The sequence below is a fragment of the Emys orbicularis genome, chromosome 9 (genome assembly GCF_028017835.1).
Source record: "Emys orbicularis isolate rEmyOrb1 chromosome 9, rEmyOrb1.hap1, whole genome shotgun sequence".
Classification (NCBI taxonomy): Eukaryota; Metazoa; Chordata; order Testudines; family Emydidae; genus Emys; species Emys orbicularis.
The window spans coordinates 23,667,780-23,682,832 of NC_088691.1; positions in this window are offsets into that span (position 1 = coordinate 23,667,780).

A 15,053-nucleotide genomic window follows, 5' to 3' on the forward strand; every position below is an offset into this window, starting at 1 on the left:
AGCTGGAGAACAGTTATTTTCTCTAGGATGCAGTTACTCCTTTCCTCTGCCTGGGCAAGATCTATCCAGATGCTGATAGTCTTTCCTGTTCATAGACAGGTGCCCAGCACCACCCCCATACAGTAAATGACAATCATAAGACTTAAAGTCTTATGATTCTGACAGTTCATAGAATCAAATTGGAATTCATACATTGTACATAGACAGATACCCCAAATTGTCACACCTCTTTAGATCTTAGTTATAAAACTTTGAAAATATGATCAATGAAAGACAGAGAGCCTGGGGGAGGAGATAGGAGAGAAAAGAGGCCCTGACTCCCCCTCCCTACACCTGAAAAATACCTTTCCTTTGTAGCAAGTATAAAATCAAGACCTGTAGCCAAATTCAGAACAGGCAGAAGCAGATACAACTCAGTGGAATTGCATCTGCTTACACAGATGGTGAATTTGACATGTGAGCAAGATGTGCACACCTCCTGTTTGTGTGCCAGAGGAGCATAGCTCTATGTTTGCTGCTGCTGAAGCTCAGACCACTTCACATCTACAAATGTGGCTCCACATTCGACATGAAATGGGATTGGATAGTAACTTGTGCGCTGTACTAAAATGAGCTAATCTAGGAAACTATGCAGAAACACACATTACTCAGGGTCCCTATGTCTGCTTTCTTTCCACAGAAGAAAATGGAGCAAACCACTAAAGAAAATAGAGCAAAATATTTTCCCAATGTGAAGGTTTAGTCCCCTAACTACTGCACAGTTCAGTGACAACCCAGAATAATTTAGTGTAGCAGAATTGAAAGCAGCTACATATCAAAAAGGAAGTGAACATGAAGACAGAGTCAAACACCAAGCAAGAAAAAAATATCACTTGAAATAACATACCAGAAGACTGGATAACTCAGAGGAATGGGAATAGGCTATGGAGCCTTTCACCATTATGCCCCCAGGTCAGTATAGAAAGAAAATTGTTACCATTACCAGCAAGGATCTGTACAGTGGTTTCTGTCAAGTGAACTGTCAAGTGTCAACTGAGTCCTAGCAAACCGACATCCATGTCTCAAATAGCATGCTCATGTGTAGCCTCTCATGTAGAGAGGCCCAGGATTTCATGGGCTGTGCAGATGGAGTTCCACTCCCTTCTAGAGGTAAACTCTGCTAGGATCAGCATGTCGGAAGTCTCCTCTGCTACTTGACCAGTTCTGTGCATGGGAGACAGGGCTTCTGTCTCCAGGGCATCAAGCTGGAAACTTTAACTAAGGCTATGTCTACACGACACAGCTTTTAGCGACACAGCTGAGAGCTCTCCTGCCGACAAAAAACTTCCACCCCCAATGAGCGGCGTTAGCGTAGTCAGCAGGAGAGCGCTCCTACCGACAAAACTTTTGTCTTTTTTTTGGGGGGGGGGGGGGTGTTTTTAACACCTTTCACTTGTCAGTGTAGACAAAGCCTAATACTGAATTCTCTTAAGAGAAAAAAAACCCACCAGACTATTATGAGCCTGTCAGTGCAGCTGAGGTCACTTCCACCTGATCAGTAGCTAGCATATTGGATGATAAATTGAAGTATAAGTCAAATTGACCTGTTAAGCCTCCTTTGTTCACAGCAGATCTCAAGTATTAGCACATGGCAAGTTTAATTTTCTCAAAATGATAGTATATACCTAATACAACACGCCTCATTTCATTATTACTGAAAAGCCCATTGGCAGTTATGAGGAATATGAAATGCATTTGAGATTTTAAATTCTTATTCTCTTTCTATACCACTAGGAACGATTTGTGTCTGTCATCTGCTTAACAATTGGTGTGGCTGATCTCTACACATCACACTTTTTCCTTGCAGTGTCTGGCACACTGCATTAGAAATCATTGCAAATACATCTGAATAGCCATCATAACGCTGCCAGGAGCTTTCAGCTCACAAATGGGGATGATGATAGCTGGCTTCCAATCTCTATTGCCCAGTTCTACAGCCAAGGTTTGGGAAAATCTCTTTCCTCTCCTCAAGGCAAGTGACACAAGTCAGGTTAAATCTTCCTTCCATCGGAAAGGTACAGGAGCAACCATATGGGAATCACTGCACCGTTATGGGCATTGGCTTAAAGGGAAATGAGCTCAACCAGCATGGACTTCTACAAGGCCCTTGAAACCAAGTGCCATTGCAGGAATGGTGTCAGGTACTGAGATCAAAAGTGTTTGTTAATTCAACCATAAATGTAATAACTACTCATATTCTCCAAAGATCCCAAAGTAACAGGGCTGGTTCAAGCCAACTCAGGGATCTCTGTGAAGACATTCAACTGCCAAGCTTTTCCTTCTAGTCTTAGCCTTCTTGTTGAGACTAACAATAAGAGAGCTAGGTGGTTGCAATGGTGCATGTGCCAAAAACTTGGGGGCAGTTCCTGGGTCTGACACATTCCCCTTATGCTGCTCTGGGAGAGTAAAGGGATCATAACCTGGCCAAATTTGGCACTCACAGATTATGTCTTGTGCAACGTGGAATCGTTGGGTGGCAGAGAGATGGCATAATAGCTCTATGCTACCCCTTACTTCCAGCCCCCAGCTCAGGGCATGGCCAGGGGAAAGCTCCGGGCATGGCCAGCTCTTCTTGGTTGTCACTTGGTGCTATTCTTGGTCCTGTGAGCTTCCAAGCAGAATTTAGAGCAACACCGATACTGCTCTTATCTGCCCGCGGGGCTGAAGTGGCCTGCCCTCAACACACACTCCTGACAATCAGAACCTCTGATTACAAGAATGGGAGAACCAGAATCCTTCACGCAACATGTGTCATCATTAGGGTTCTAAATAACGTGGCTCATATTGTCTGGCAATTTTTTTTGTTCTTATGCTGGCACAAGGCACCAAACTAACACAAAAGGGGCTGCTCCTATGGACTGTCTGCCTGACCTCACACAAGAAGTACTGGAAATCTGTCCATGGGGGGAATTTCTCTTTGGTTATGAAGATCAATAATATGGAGTGTCACAGTTCAGGGCAACTGCACCTGTATTTCCTCTTAGTGGCTCGGCAAAGGCACCCATCCCAGGCTTCCAGCCATAGTTGTTGCCTTTCTGGGGTGGAGACCCTCATCTGACCAGGGTATTTCCAGGTTGAAGCATTCCCCACCTTCACTGTGTTATTCTCAGCAAACATCAAATAGCCTAAGCAGATCTGCTTGCTTTCTCTTCAGAGACTAATAATAGTGTAACTTCCCACAGTTAAGCTCCCACACAGCTCTCTCCCTACAAGTGTATTTACTCTTAGGGTAAAAAATTACTGAGAAATCATACTAAAAGCAATAAAAAGGACCTACACGCATACTACAATCTTACTAGCACTCATCTCCCCCCTCCCCATCTCTACGAGGGCTCTGGTCAGCATCAGTCCTTCCAACCCTTCACTAAGGATTGGGGCGGTCGATTTGCTGGGTCAGAACCAAAAACCGTGAGGGCTTGTCTACACAACAGATTATATCATGTCTGTCGCTCAGGGGTGTTAATAAGCCACGCCCCTGAGCAATGTAAATTATACTGACCTAAGCACCGGCGTGGACAGTGCTATGCTGGTGGGACTCCCGCCTACAGAGCTATGGCCTCCTGGGGAGGTGGTTTTATTATGCCAACGGGAGAGCTGTGCCGCTGTAGTGCTTCTAGTGTAGACTGACCCTACAGTCTACCACCAGTTAACCACCAGATTATTTATCCCACCATCCTTTCTTTGTCTGCTGGTCTCCAGGCAATCCAGTCTGAGCATTTGAAGAGAGTGTGAACAGGTAATCAGCCAGACAATGGGTCCCCTCCCCAGGATGAAGCTTCAAAGGGCTGATAACTGGAGGAAGTATATTAGCATACCCTCTCCTCCTAGAGCTGTTACATACAATCTCACAATAACACATAAACAATTGCATTTTTAATACAATGGACTCCAAAGATATGAAACTTCATTCAGTAAGGTTTGTCCAGGATATTACAGAAAAGCTTTGGTTAAGCATCTAACCTGAGGCTAAGCTCCAATACTGATGAGGCAACTGCTTGCTATCCAACAATGCAAATAATAATAAGTTGTAAATAATTTATTTGACAATTGACACATACACAGAAAAATCACTGGATAAACAATTTGATGAACATTGTTAAGCCAGCTCATATACCTATTCATCAAATAATTTGAAGTAAGAAATAATGTGTTGACAGCTCAACCAGTCAATGACTATTACACAAACTTTATTTAGGAAGGAATTAAATAGCAAAGATTTAAATATTAAATATTATAATATTAAAATATTATCTAGGAGTGGAATGGGCCTATGAATAAAGTCTTTATTTATATAGTCCCACACACTCATTAAATATGAGACAATTCACTACTTTCTCTCTTCCCTTTTATGTTTTGTTATTTTCTTCCTTTAATCATTTCTTGGAGCTATGCCTATACTAATATGATCTCTTCCGCGCTGCCTCTCCTCATTTCTCTGTTTCCTGTTGATGTTTCTTTGTGTTTCTCCCAAGTTGCTATTTTTGTGCCTAAAAAGAAATTGGCACTAGCTGAATAAACAAACTTGGTATTTTGCTCCTTTTTAAATGACAAAAGGTTGAGATGAACAGGAGTGACACTTTTCTGAGCCAGCAACAAACAAATTACAATAATTCTCAAGCCATATTATAGAAGGAATTTTGGCTGGTCCCAAGCAGTGGAACTGGGAACTTCAGGTGTTTCATATTCAGCCTGAAAATTCCTAAGAAGCTAGTGAGCAGTTTAAACATTCTGCTTCAGTTCTGCCTCATTGTTGGAAACCTCTAGACCCTATCTCATGGCTCCTCTGAGTTACTTTGGAAAAATCTGGCCCATGACCTAAGACCTAAAAAAATCAACAACTCTGCAAAAGGATATCTGAGATACCCCCTTTATTTAAGAGCTGTTTAAAAATTTCTACCATTTTTTCCATAGAAATTTGGAGGAAAAGGGATGGGAATTTCACAAAAAATATAGCAAAAAGTTCATCCCATTTTTTGACCAGCTCTAGTTATTTCTTATTTTAAGTATAGGTGGAAACTGTTGTATCTAAAGCACCACTGTGGACTTTTTAATGATGACCATTGTGAAGGATGTGAAAGATGTCTGAAATATTTTATGAATATTATATGTACATTTGTGGGTTTGATTATTATTGTCTTGTTTGCTATTGGATTACTAAGGGTTAATGTAGGCATGGCTTAGGCTGTATGTTAGGAAAACTGACAAGTTCTTCTGTTAGCCAGCCATTAAAAGGGCAAAGCAGGGGTCACTCCCTGTGAAGGTTACCATGCTGTCTTCAACACCCCAGCTTGGCACAAAAGAGAAAGCTGAAACACAGAACTTTGGAGTGGATAAAAACCGGAATCTCTAAAGCTCAGGAGAGAGAGAGAGAGAGAAGCAGAGATTGAAGGAAATCAAACTGTCCCCCCACGCCCAGAGATGAGGGTTCCTGGGAGAAGGTAGGCCTACCTAAGCTTTTGGTAAGGCAGATACATGTAGACTGTTGTGTTGGAAACCCTTTTCTTGTTATGCTTTGCTCCTGTGGTTGAGATTAAACAATACCTTGTTTTGAAAAGTCTGTTTTGGCTCACTGTATTCATGCACTGGTCACAGCTCGTGAAGGCCAAGTCTTTTACTTGCAGGTCAGTCAAATCCAGTCAGGGCTGCTGCTCAGTCATGGTTAGTAAACACTGCTGCATCCTGAGAATCCAGTCTAAAGAGTGGAAGAATCATGGGATTCCACCCAAAAGGTGAAGGCAAGAGGCCTGTCCCCTGGAGAAGGGGCACTTAAGATTGAGAGAGGAAAGGGTGCAGGCAGCCTTGAACAGTGACATCCATGATACAGCATTACCTTCCCCCAGGGGAGCTTGGGGGATTTTAAGAGAGGACAAAGCATTACCATTGTAATTTTGGCTCTTTCTCCCAATAAGGCTACACTGTATCCATAACCTACTGTTCACCTAAGACATCATGCTACAACAGAAAGCAAAGCACAAGCACTAAGGGCTTGTCTACACTACTGCGTAGGGTCGATCTAAGATACGCAACTTCAGCTACATGAATAGTGTAGCCGAAGTCAACATACTTAGATCTACTTACCGCGGTGTCTTCACTGTGGTAAGTCAACAGCTGATGCTCTCCCGTCGACTCCGCTTACGCTTCTTGTTCTGGTGGAGTACCAGAGTTGATGGGAGAGCACTCAGCAGTCGATTTATCACGACTATACTAGAGACACGATAAATCGACCCCCGCTGGATCGAGCGCTGCCCGCCAATCCGGTGGGTAGTGTAGACAAGCCCTGAGAGGAGGATCCTGGAGATCTGAGATTTGTAGCATTTGTTTCTGAGAGCAAAGCTTGCTCTCTTACACAACAAGCTCACTGTGTTTCACTCACTCCCTGTATTGCTGAACATTTTCCAGTTGTGTGATTCACTCCTTTGTTTTCTTACTCCACTTTTTAAAAAGAAATAAACAGATAAATTGCTACTTTTTTGGGTACTGATTTTCTGCATAAAAGTGTGCCTTCTAGATGTATTTGTAAAAACAGTGCTTTGAGATTGCGAGATGCAAGGATTATAGAAACACAAGGTATAATATTGTATATAAAAACAATTTCTAAAGTGTGTTCTTTTGCTGACATCTCATTCCAGTAATGACAGCTTCCTACATGTTCCCTTTGTCCTGACTACACATGATCATTTGAGTGGTTTTTGCTTCCCTTGCTTTATAATCACCTTCCTACATGGTAATACACTTACCAGCAGGCAGTATTGTCACCATCCAAAGCAATGCTAACCGACCCTCTTTGTCTTCTGTCACAGTTCATCTTGATCATTCTACTAGTAATAATTGCCAGTAAGTGTGTCTACCATGTGATCACTGCCCTCTTGACCCAGTTCCCAGATTAATGTCCTTTCACTGGGTAACTCACATCACCTTTATTGAGAGGTCAGGGGAACAAGTACAAGTGGAACATGACTCATTTAGTTCTATGTCACTGGTGATAATAGCAGTCTCCCTACTCGTGTGACTCTCCTCTCATTTCCTCTTCTGTTCTGATTTGCTTAGGTATTCAATTTTTTAAAATAATATGTTTCTGTTTCTAGTTACCCACTTGAGACATACAGTGCAAGGAAACAGAAAGGCTGCATTTACACGCATGAACAGAAGTTGATGGACTGAGCAAACTGCATGTATTCTGAGCAAATGTGAAAACTAGTGAGGTTCAACAACAACAAAAATCAAACTGACCCTCAGATTCCTTCCTTCCATTGCCAGTGATGCCGACATGTACAATTACTAGACAGCAAGTGTCACTATCACCGAGTAATTCAGCCTAGAAGAGTCCATCTTCCTCATATAAGGAGGATTTCAGGTTTACTAGACTATGTATGGCATTAGAACCCAGTTCCCAGTTATTGGGGTTGCCAACCTCCTATTTCTAAGTCGGAGTTCATCCGCTGATAAACATGAGCCCGTGCCCCTTTAGAATTTATTCATGAAGTGTTGCTATAGAACCTACAGCAAATGAAAATAAAACATAACAGTATCTGTTTGAACTCAGAGCATTTAATTTGACTATTATGTATAAACTCAAATTTGGGCACTTTAGTAGGGCCTATAAAATATGGCCACAATTCATGCATGTGTGCATGCAAATCACGTACCTGGATGCACAAATATTAATTGGTGACAAATGCATGATCTGTGTGTGCAACAGATGCACATGCGAATGGGAGGGTAGAATTTAGGCATCTGAAAAGTATGATATAGGCATCTGACCAATTCAGGCACTTCTTGTGATTTATTACTCAAACCATCTGGCTATGCACAGATGAGTAAACCATAGAAACTGGAGACTGAAAGGACCATCTATTCCTATCCTCACCACAGCCAGGAGAAGATTACAGTGTATCAAAATATAATCATTTCATTATATAGTTCATTTAATCAGGAAATAGTTGTAATAGCTCTGTGTGTCAAGCAGGCCCAGAAGTACTATCTATCTTAGGTAATTATATGACCTCTATTATTGTATCTGAGCATCTTACAGTTTTAAATGCATTTATCCTCACAGCACCTGCAGGAGGTAAGGAAGTGCTGTTATCACCATTTTACAAGTGGGGAACTTAGGCACAGGGAGACTAAATAACTCTCCCAAGGTCACACAGTAGTCTGTGGCCGAACAGAAGACTGTACTCAGCTCCACCCAGTCCCAGGCTGGCATCCTAACCTCTGGACCAGCCTTTCTGTCTGCAAAGTGGACTATTCTCATAGCACTTCCATTCCAGCCAAAGCTAGGGAGCACAACAGTCTCACCAAAGAACAGGCAATTCCCAGCCTGAAATTCAACTTTGGGCATTGTGATGGGTTAGATCACAGAAACCCCCTTGGGGCTGCCAACTGATGTGCCAAGACTACTTCTGCCCCTGCTTTCCCTGCCCTCCCAGCTTGGGACTTCAGTGCCCTGCCTGGTTTGAGCCAGACCCGCTAGCCTGCTGCAAACCCAGACCCAGGTCTGAACCACGTCCCCTAACAGCTGTAGGCTTAAACTGAAAGCAGCTTAAGAAGTGTTCCTGTCTTTAACACTTAGATGCCCAACTCCCAATGGGGTCCAAACCCCAAATAAATCTGTTTTACCCTGTATAAAACTTATACCGGGTAAACTCATAAATTGTTCGCGCTCTATAACACTGATAGAGAGGTATGCACAGCTGTTTGCCCCCCCAGGTATTAATACATACTCTGGGTTAATAAGTAAAAAGTGATTTTATTAAATACAGAAAGTAGGATTTAAGTGGTTCCAAGTAGTAACAGACAGAACAAGATGAATTACCAAGCCCATGCAAGTCTATGTCTAATACAGTAATAAAACTGAATACAGATAAAACCTCACCCTCAGAGGTGTTCCAGTAAGCTTCCTTTTACAGACTTGTCTCCTTCTAGTCTGGGTCCAGCAATCACTCAAATCCCCTGTAGTTACTGTCCTTTGTTCCAGTTTCTTTCAGGTATCCCTGGGGGTGGAGAGATTATCTCTTGAGCCAGCTGAAGACAAAATGGAGGGGTCTCCCAGGGGTTTAAATAGACTTTCTCTTGTGGGTGGAGACCCCCTTCTCCCTCCTATGCAAAGTCCAGCTTCAAGATGGAGTTTTGGAGTCACACGGGCAAGTCACATGTCCATGCATGATTCAGTTTTTACAGGCAGCAGACATTGTTTACATGCTACCCTGAACGTCCTCAAATAGACTTCTTATGTGGATTGGCGCCTTCCAAGATTCATTGTCCTTTAAGTGTTTCTTGACTGGGCACTTAATTTGCACATTCCTTTCTCAAGAAGCTGACCCAATGCTTTACTAAGGCTACTTAGAAATCAAGCAAGTACACAGCCAATATTCATAACTTCAAATACAATGACACATGCATACAAGGGCTGAATAGATTCAGTAGATCATAACCTTTACAGAGATCTGTTACATGGCATATGTAGCATAAAATATATTTCAGTTAGGTCATATATATACATTCATAAGCATATTTCCATGAAGCCTTATGGGGTGCACCGTCACAGGCATGTAATACAGTAGCCTCTGCCTGAGGGGCCACCTGGGACCAGAGGTGCCAATGCACTGGCCTACCTCCAGTGACCCTGTCAAGGCTGTATCCCCACTTTGAACTTTAGGGTACAAATGTAGGGGCCTGCATGAGGACTTCTAAGCTTAACTACCAGCTTAGTTCTGGTCCGCTGCCACCATTCCCTACCCTGGGAAGCTTTTAGAAACCTTTCACCAATTCCCTGGTGAATACAGATCCAAACTCCTTGGATCTTAAACAAGGAGAAATTGACCCTTCCCCCCTCCTTCCTTTCACCAACTCCTGGTGAATACAGATCCAAACCCCCTTGGATCTTAAAACAAGGAGAATCAATCAGGTTCTTAAAAAGAAGGCTTTTAATTAAAGAAAAAGGTAAAAATCATCTCTGTAAAATCAGTATGGAAAATAACTTTACAGGGTAATCAAACTTAAAGAGCTCAGAGGACTCCCCTCTGTCTTAGGTTCAAAGTGTAGCAAACAAAGATAAACACTCTAGTAAAAGGTACATTTACAAGTTGAGAAAACAAAGTAAATCTAAGACGCCTTGCCTGGCTTTTACTTACAATTTTGAAATAAGAGAGACTTGTTTAGAAAGATGGGGAGAACCTGGATTGATGTCTGGTCCCTCTCAGTCCCAAGAGCGAACAACCCCTTAAAACAAAGAGCACACACAAAAGCCTTTCCCCCCCCCAAGATTTGAAAGTATCTTGTCCCCTTATTGGTCCTCTGGGTCAGGTGTCAGCCAGGTTACCCGAGCTTCTTAACCCTTTACAGGTAAAAGGATTTTGGAGTCTCTGACCAGGAGGGATTTTAGTACTGTACACAGGAGAGCTGTTACCCTTCCCTTTATAGTTATGACAGACCCCTTCTTCAGGACTCCTTAAACAAACTCCACCCAGTCTCTCTTTCAATCACAGCCCTTCTTGGGGTCTGGGTTCTTAATTAAATTAACAACGTTCCACAAAAGAAATCTGATACCCAGGCTTAAGCTGGGTATAGTTCCTCCTCCCTCAAGTACGGGCCCTTCCTCAGGGATCATTGTAGCGGTCCTTCTCTGTCCCCACTGAGTTCCCACTGACCCTTTATAGCTCAGTTGCAGCTCCCCTCCCCCTTAATTGGCTCAGATGGGACCACTTGCTCTGGCACAGGGCAGCTGGACCTATTTCAGTGACAAGGGACCAGCCACCCTGTGACAAGAAATAACTCCCAAACTTTTGAAGCTTCACCCATCACCAGTTCCAATGACAGGGGAACAAAGCAATTGTATGGTGCCATTTCCTATTCATTTCATTCTTTTATTTTAAAATTAATGCTGCCATTTAATGTATTTCATGGCAGGGGAAAGACAAGTGCATCTCTTGGTCATCTTGCGCAAGACACTTCATCTGGAATCCTAAGTGCATTGATCTGAATCATTAGAAGGTGCTTCACAGCTCACGTCTGAATAAAGATTCGGAGATCAGAGACTCCCAGAATGGAAACAGGCAGGTGTTGGTGTAAGTATAATTCTAACAATATTAGCACGTACTTATGAAAATTATGGTGCTGCTCACTCTTCTGAAAGTACTAGACATGGGGCCAAATTCAGCCCTGGTGTGACTCCATTTAAGTTACTGGAGACAGTGGTCTTACACCAGGGCTGAATTTTGCTTCTTGTTTTCAGAAGATGAACTACCCAATATACTGCAGCAGATCGTCTGAGTGTGTATGAGATATGTAATAGCTAAGCCATTATTCACAGGTCATTGGCGGCAACACTTGTTCCTTTTCTGAATGTTGTTATAATTTATTTTCTAATAATGAATTATTTTTCCTAGCAAAATTATAAAAATGAGTTAGTAATAAGAGAAACCAAATAAATTATTCACATACTTTAACAGCACCTTATTAATTTGTTTTCATTGTGAGTTGCATATCCACTGTACTTGCTGGCTCTTTTTGGTATGAATATGCTGCTCCAGCATCAGCTCTGCCAGGCAGACAACTGGCTTTGCCTTGACTACATCCAAGCCATTTGATAGCAATGTTCTTTAACAACTCCTAAGCTCAAAGGCTAATGAGTCCTTGCCCAGAGGATTTTCCAGCAGGAGTGGGAGGTACATGAAGACTGCAAGAAGAGACTTGCTCGGGGCACATACAGCTGAGGTATGATTTGATTTCAAAAGTTTAAGTAACTAGTTATATGAAAAGTAGATGAATATAAGGGAATTCAGCCCTTAACACTTACTGACTCCTTCAAGGTATCTGGCCAAGGGACTTCATGGTCCTAGTCACTTTCCCTAAATAGCCTCTCTATTTTACAACCACCACCTTTCAACCTTGTGAGCAAATCTGCACTCACTGAATTCCAGTTTCACACTGAAATTTGTGGAGTTCCCATGTGAAAGGAGAACCAGGCCGATAGAACTTTACTTTTTGTCTTTAAAGTAATTGAACGAAATAATAAAGGATAAAAATAATGATTAAAATTTATTTCATTTTGAGATTTGGGGTTTGTTTCAGCCGAGATTGTGCATCAAAATTCAGGGACTGAGAGTCCACATGAACCCAGTATAAAACTGGACAACCCCCTTTGCAAACTAAATGCACTGAATTCCACAGAGAATATTGCACTATAGATATCTGGGATCCTGAAAACAGGTTGGACTTGTGCTGTGACACATATTTGAATCTCAGTAGATCCTGCACACAGCTGGATATAGAGGTCAAGATTCCCTGTGTCAACATCGGTGTTGAGATAATGGGATGTTACTACAGGAACTTGAGTTAAATATTGTTGAGTCTTCCACTTTTCTGTGTTCAACTCCATTATTCTTTCAGAGAGCACCTGCCCAATAGATTTTTCTGACATTGCTTGCCAGGTGGTTCTTCTTGAATTACAATGCAAACAGTATACATTTCTGGAGAGTAAGGCCAGATGGTGCAAGGGTCTGGAACGCAGCCCTCCACTTCTAGCTTGTTAGGTCAAATCTGGCCCTGGTGAGTCATGAAAGACACACACAATACCAGCTGTCCAGTGTCCTATCTAAAACGAGTTGGTGGGACTTAGCTCAGTGTCCACATCACAAAGCATAAAAATAAAACACAGCATCAAATGTGACATTCTTTGGACCCTTTGTTGACAGCCTCAGCAGAGATCTAATCAGTCATGGTGACTACACTAGCATGGTCCTGCCTAGGGCTGAATTGAAGCGCTTTGTCAGAGTTATATCACATTGCTACTGACAAATCATAGAATGTCAGGGTTGGAAGGGACCCTTAGGAAGTCATCTAGTCCAACCCCCTACTCAAAGCAGGACCAATCCCCAGACAGATTTTTGCTCCAGATCCCTAAATGGCCCCCTCAAGGATTGAGCTCACAACCCTGGGTTTAGCAGGCCAATGCTCAAACCACTGAGCTATCCCTCCCCAAATAAGGGCTTCTATTTCCAGGCTTTTGTAATTAATTTAAGGGTTCAGACTGTGAAGGCTGAACGGGAGCAGAAGCTTTACAGAGTTCTTTATGAAATTCATATTTGGACTGAACAAACCTCCCATGTTTATTGGTATGATAACTACCAAAGGGATTACTTAGGGGAAAGTGTCCGATTTCAATGCCAACACATGCTACTCTTTCAGAAGGGCAAACCTTTTTTTTTTTGGGTGTGATTTTGCGTTAAAATATAGGCCAAGCTGCTCTCAAACAATAAAATAAGAAAATAAAAACTAGCTTGTGTCTGAGAGGGTCCCACATAGAAAGTGGGACAAGTGAGACAAGGCCTGTGGTGATTTGTGGAGTGACTTTAGTGGGGCTGTGAGCATTTACAGATGACCGCAGGGGCTGCTTACTCCCAGCTGGCTGAGAGTGTTGGATTCCTGCCGCACTGCTAATTACCTGTGCGAAAATTGGGATAAGACTCTTATGGTGCCAAACGCTCCTCTCACTTATACCAGCATAAACCCAGAGTAATCCCACTGAAGTCACTGCAGTTACTCCCGTTTCATACTGGTACAACCAAGAACAAATTATGCCCCAAAGGGCTTGGCTGGATGCAATGCACAGAAACACATAATTATTTTCCAGCACTAATCCTGTGATACTGTACCATGCTGTGTGTCCGCAACACTTCTTGTAATCCATGCACTTTGCGGCACATTCTGTACCCATGTAAATCTGGAGTAACTGCAGTAATGTCAATGGAGTTACTCTGGATTTGTATTGGTATAGGTGAGATGAGTTTGGTCCCTAGCACTTTAAGGGCCTTATCTCAACCTTCCCATAGGTAATTAGTAGTGCAGCAGGAATCCACACACTCGGCCAACTGAGAGCCAGCAGCCCCACTGCTCATCTGGAAATGATCATGTCCCAATTAAAGTCACTTGGCAAATAACCATGAAGCCTTTTCTCGCTTTTCCTACTTTCTGTGTGGGACCCTTTTAAAACACAATCTGGGTTAGGCTGGTTTTTTAAATGAGATCAACCTGACCTACATATTATAGCAAAATCTAGATAGATAGATAGATAGATAGATTAACAGATAGATAAAAATTTGTGATTCTGAAATAAAAGCATCTTTTGGTATTTTAGAGACATTTTCCATAATTAATCCCCATGGCATTAGGGATCTCAGTAAATCTGGTGGATTTGTTCCATCTGAATGTGAATTTTATCAAGGGCCCTGTAGGATTTCTGCCTCAATTCAGCCTTTGTGTTCTGAATCACACAGGTAGCACTGCTATCTACAAGTGGAGTGGAGTCCAGGATGGTTCCCTCAGTGTATAAGATACAACAGAGGCAAATGAACATTTCTCAGATCTTGAATTTAAAAGACATTCCAAACTTTTGTAAAGGGAGCAATTTGATATATGCTTTTCTTGCTTCTGTTATTTATCAATTTAGATATGAAAAATGTTGAATAAAAACAGTGAAAAATAAACACAACAAAGAAGAATTTAAACCAACAACAATACAGCAAAGTTCTTGTTTGATCATCACTAATCTCTGGGGATCAGAAATATTTCATGGAGCTGGCTGATAAGATGGGAAGCTTGAGGGACATTTCTCCATTAGACTCAACACTTCTAGCCTGTGGATTTCCTTTATAGTGGCTCTACTCAAACAGTGGGAAAATATTGCCTCTCCACCCCTCCCATCTGTCCTGTCAACTGACATAGTTAGGACGTTATCACTTTTAAATCAGACCTCTCACTGTCTTGCCAGGAGATCCTGCTTTGACCTGCTATTGTACCTTGTGCTCACATCCAGAAGTTTGGCCTTTCTGACTGCTGCAGTTGCCACTCCTTTTCTATGATGCATTCTCTAAAGGAAATTTCAGATAGAAGGCAATCGCACTCTAGGATGCTTTGTTGTTTTGCACAACATGTTCTGCATCAGACAGATAAATGGCTCAAACATCCTGCTTGGGCTAATGTGGACATCTCCAAAATAAGTGCTTTTTCCTCAA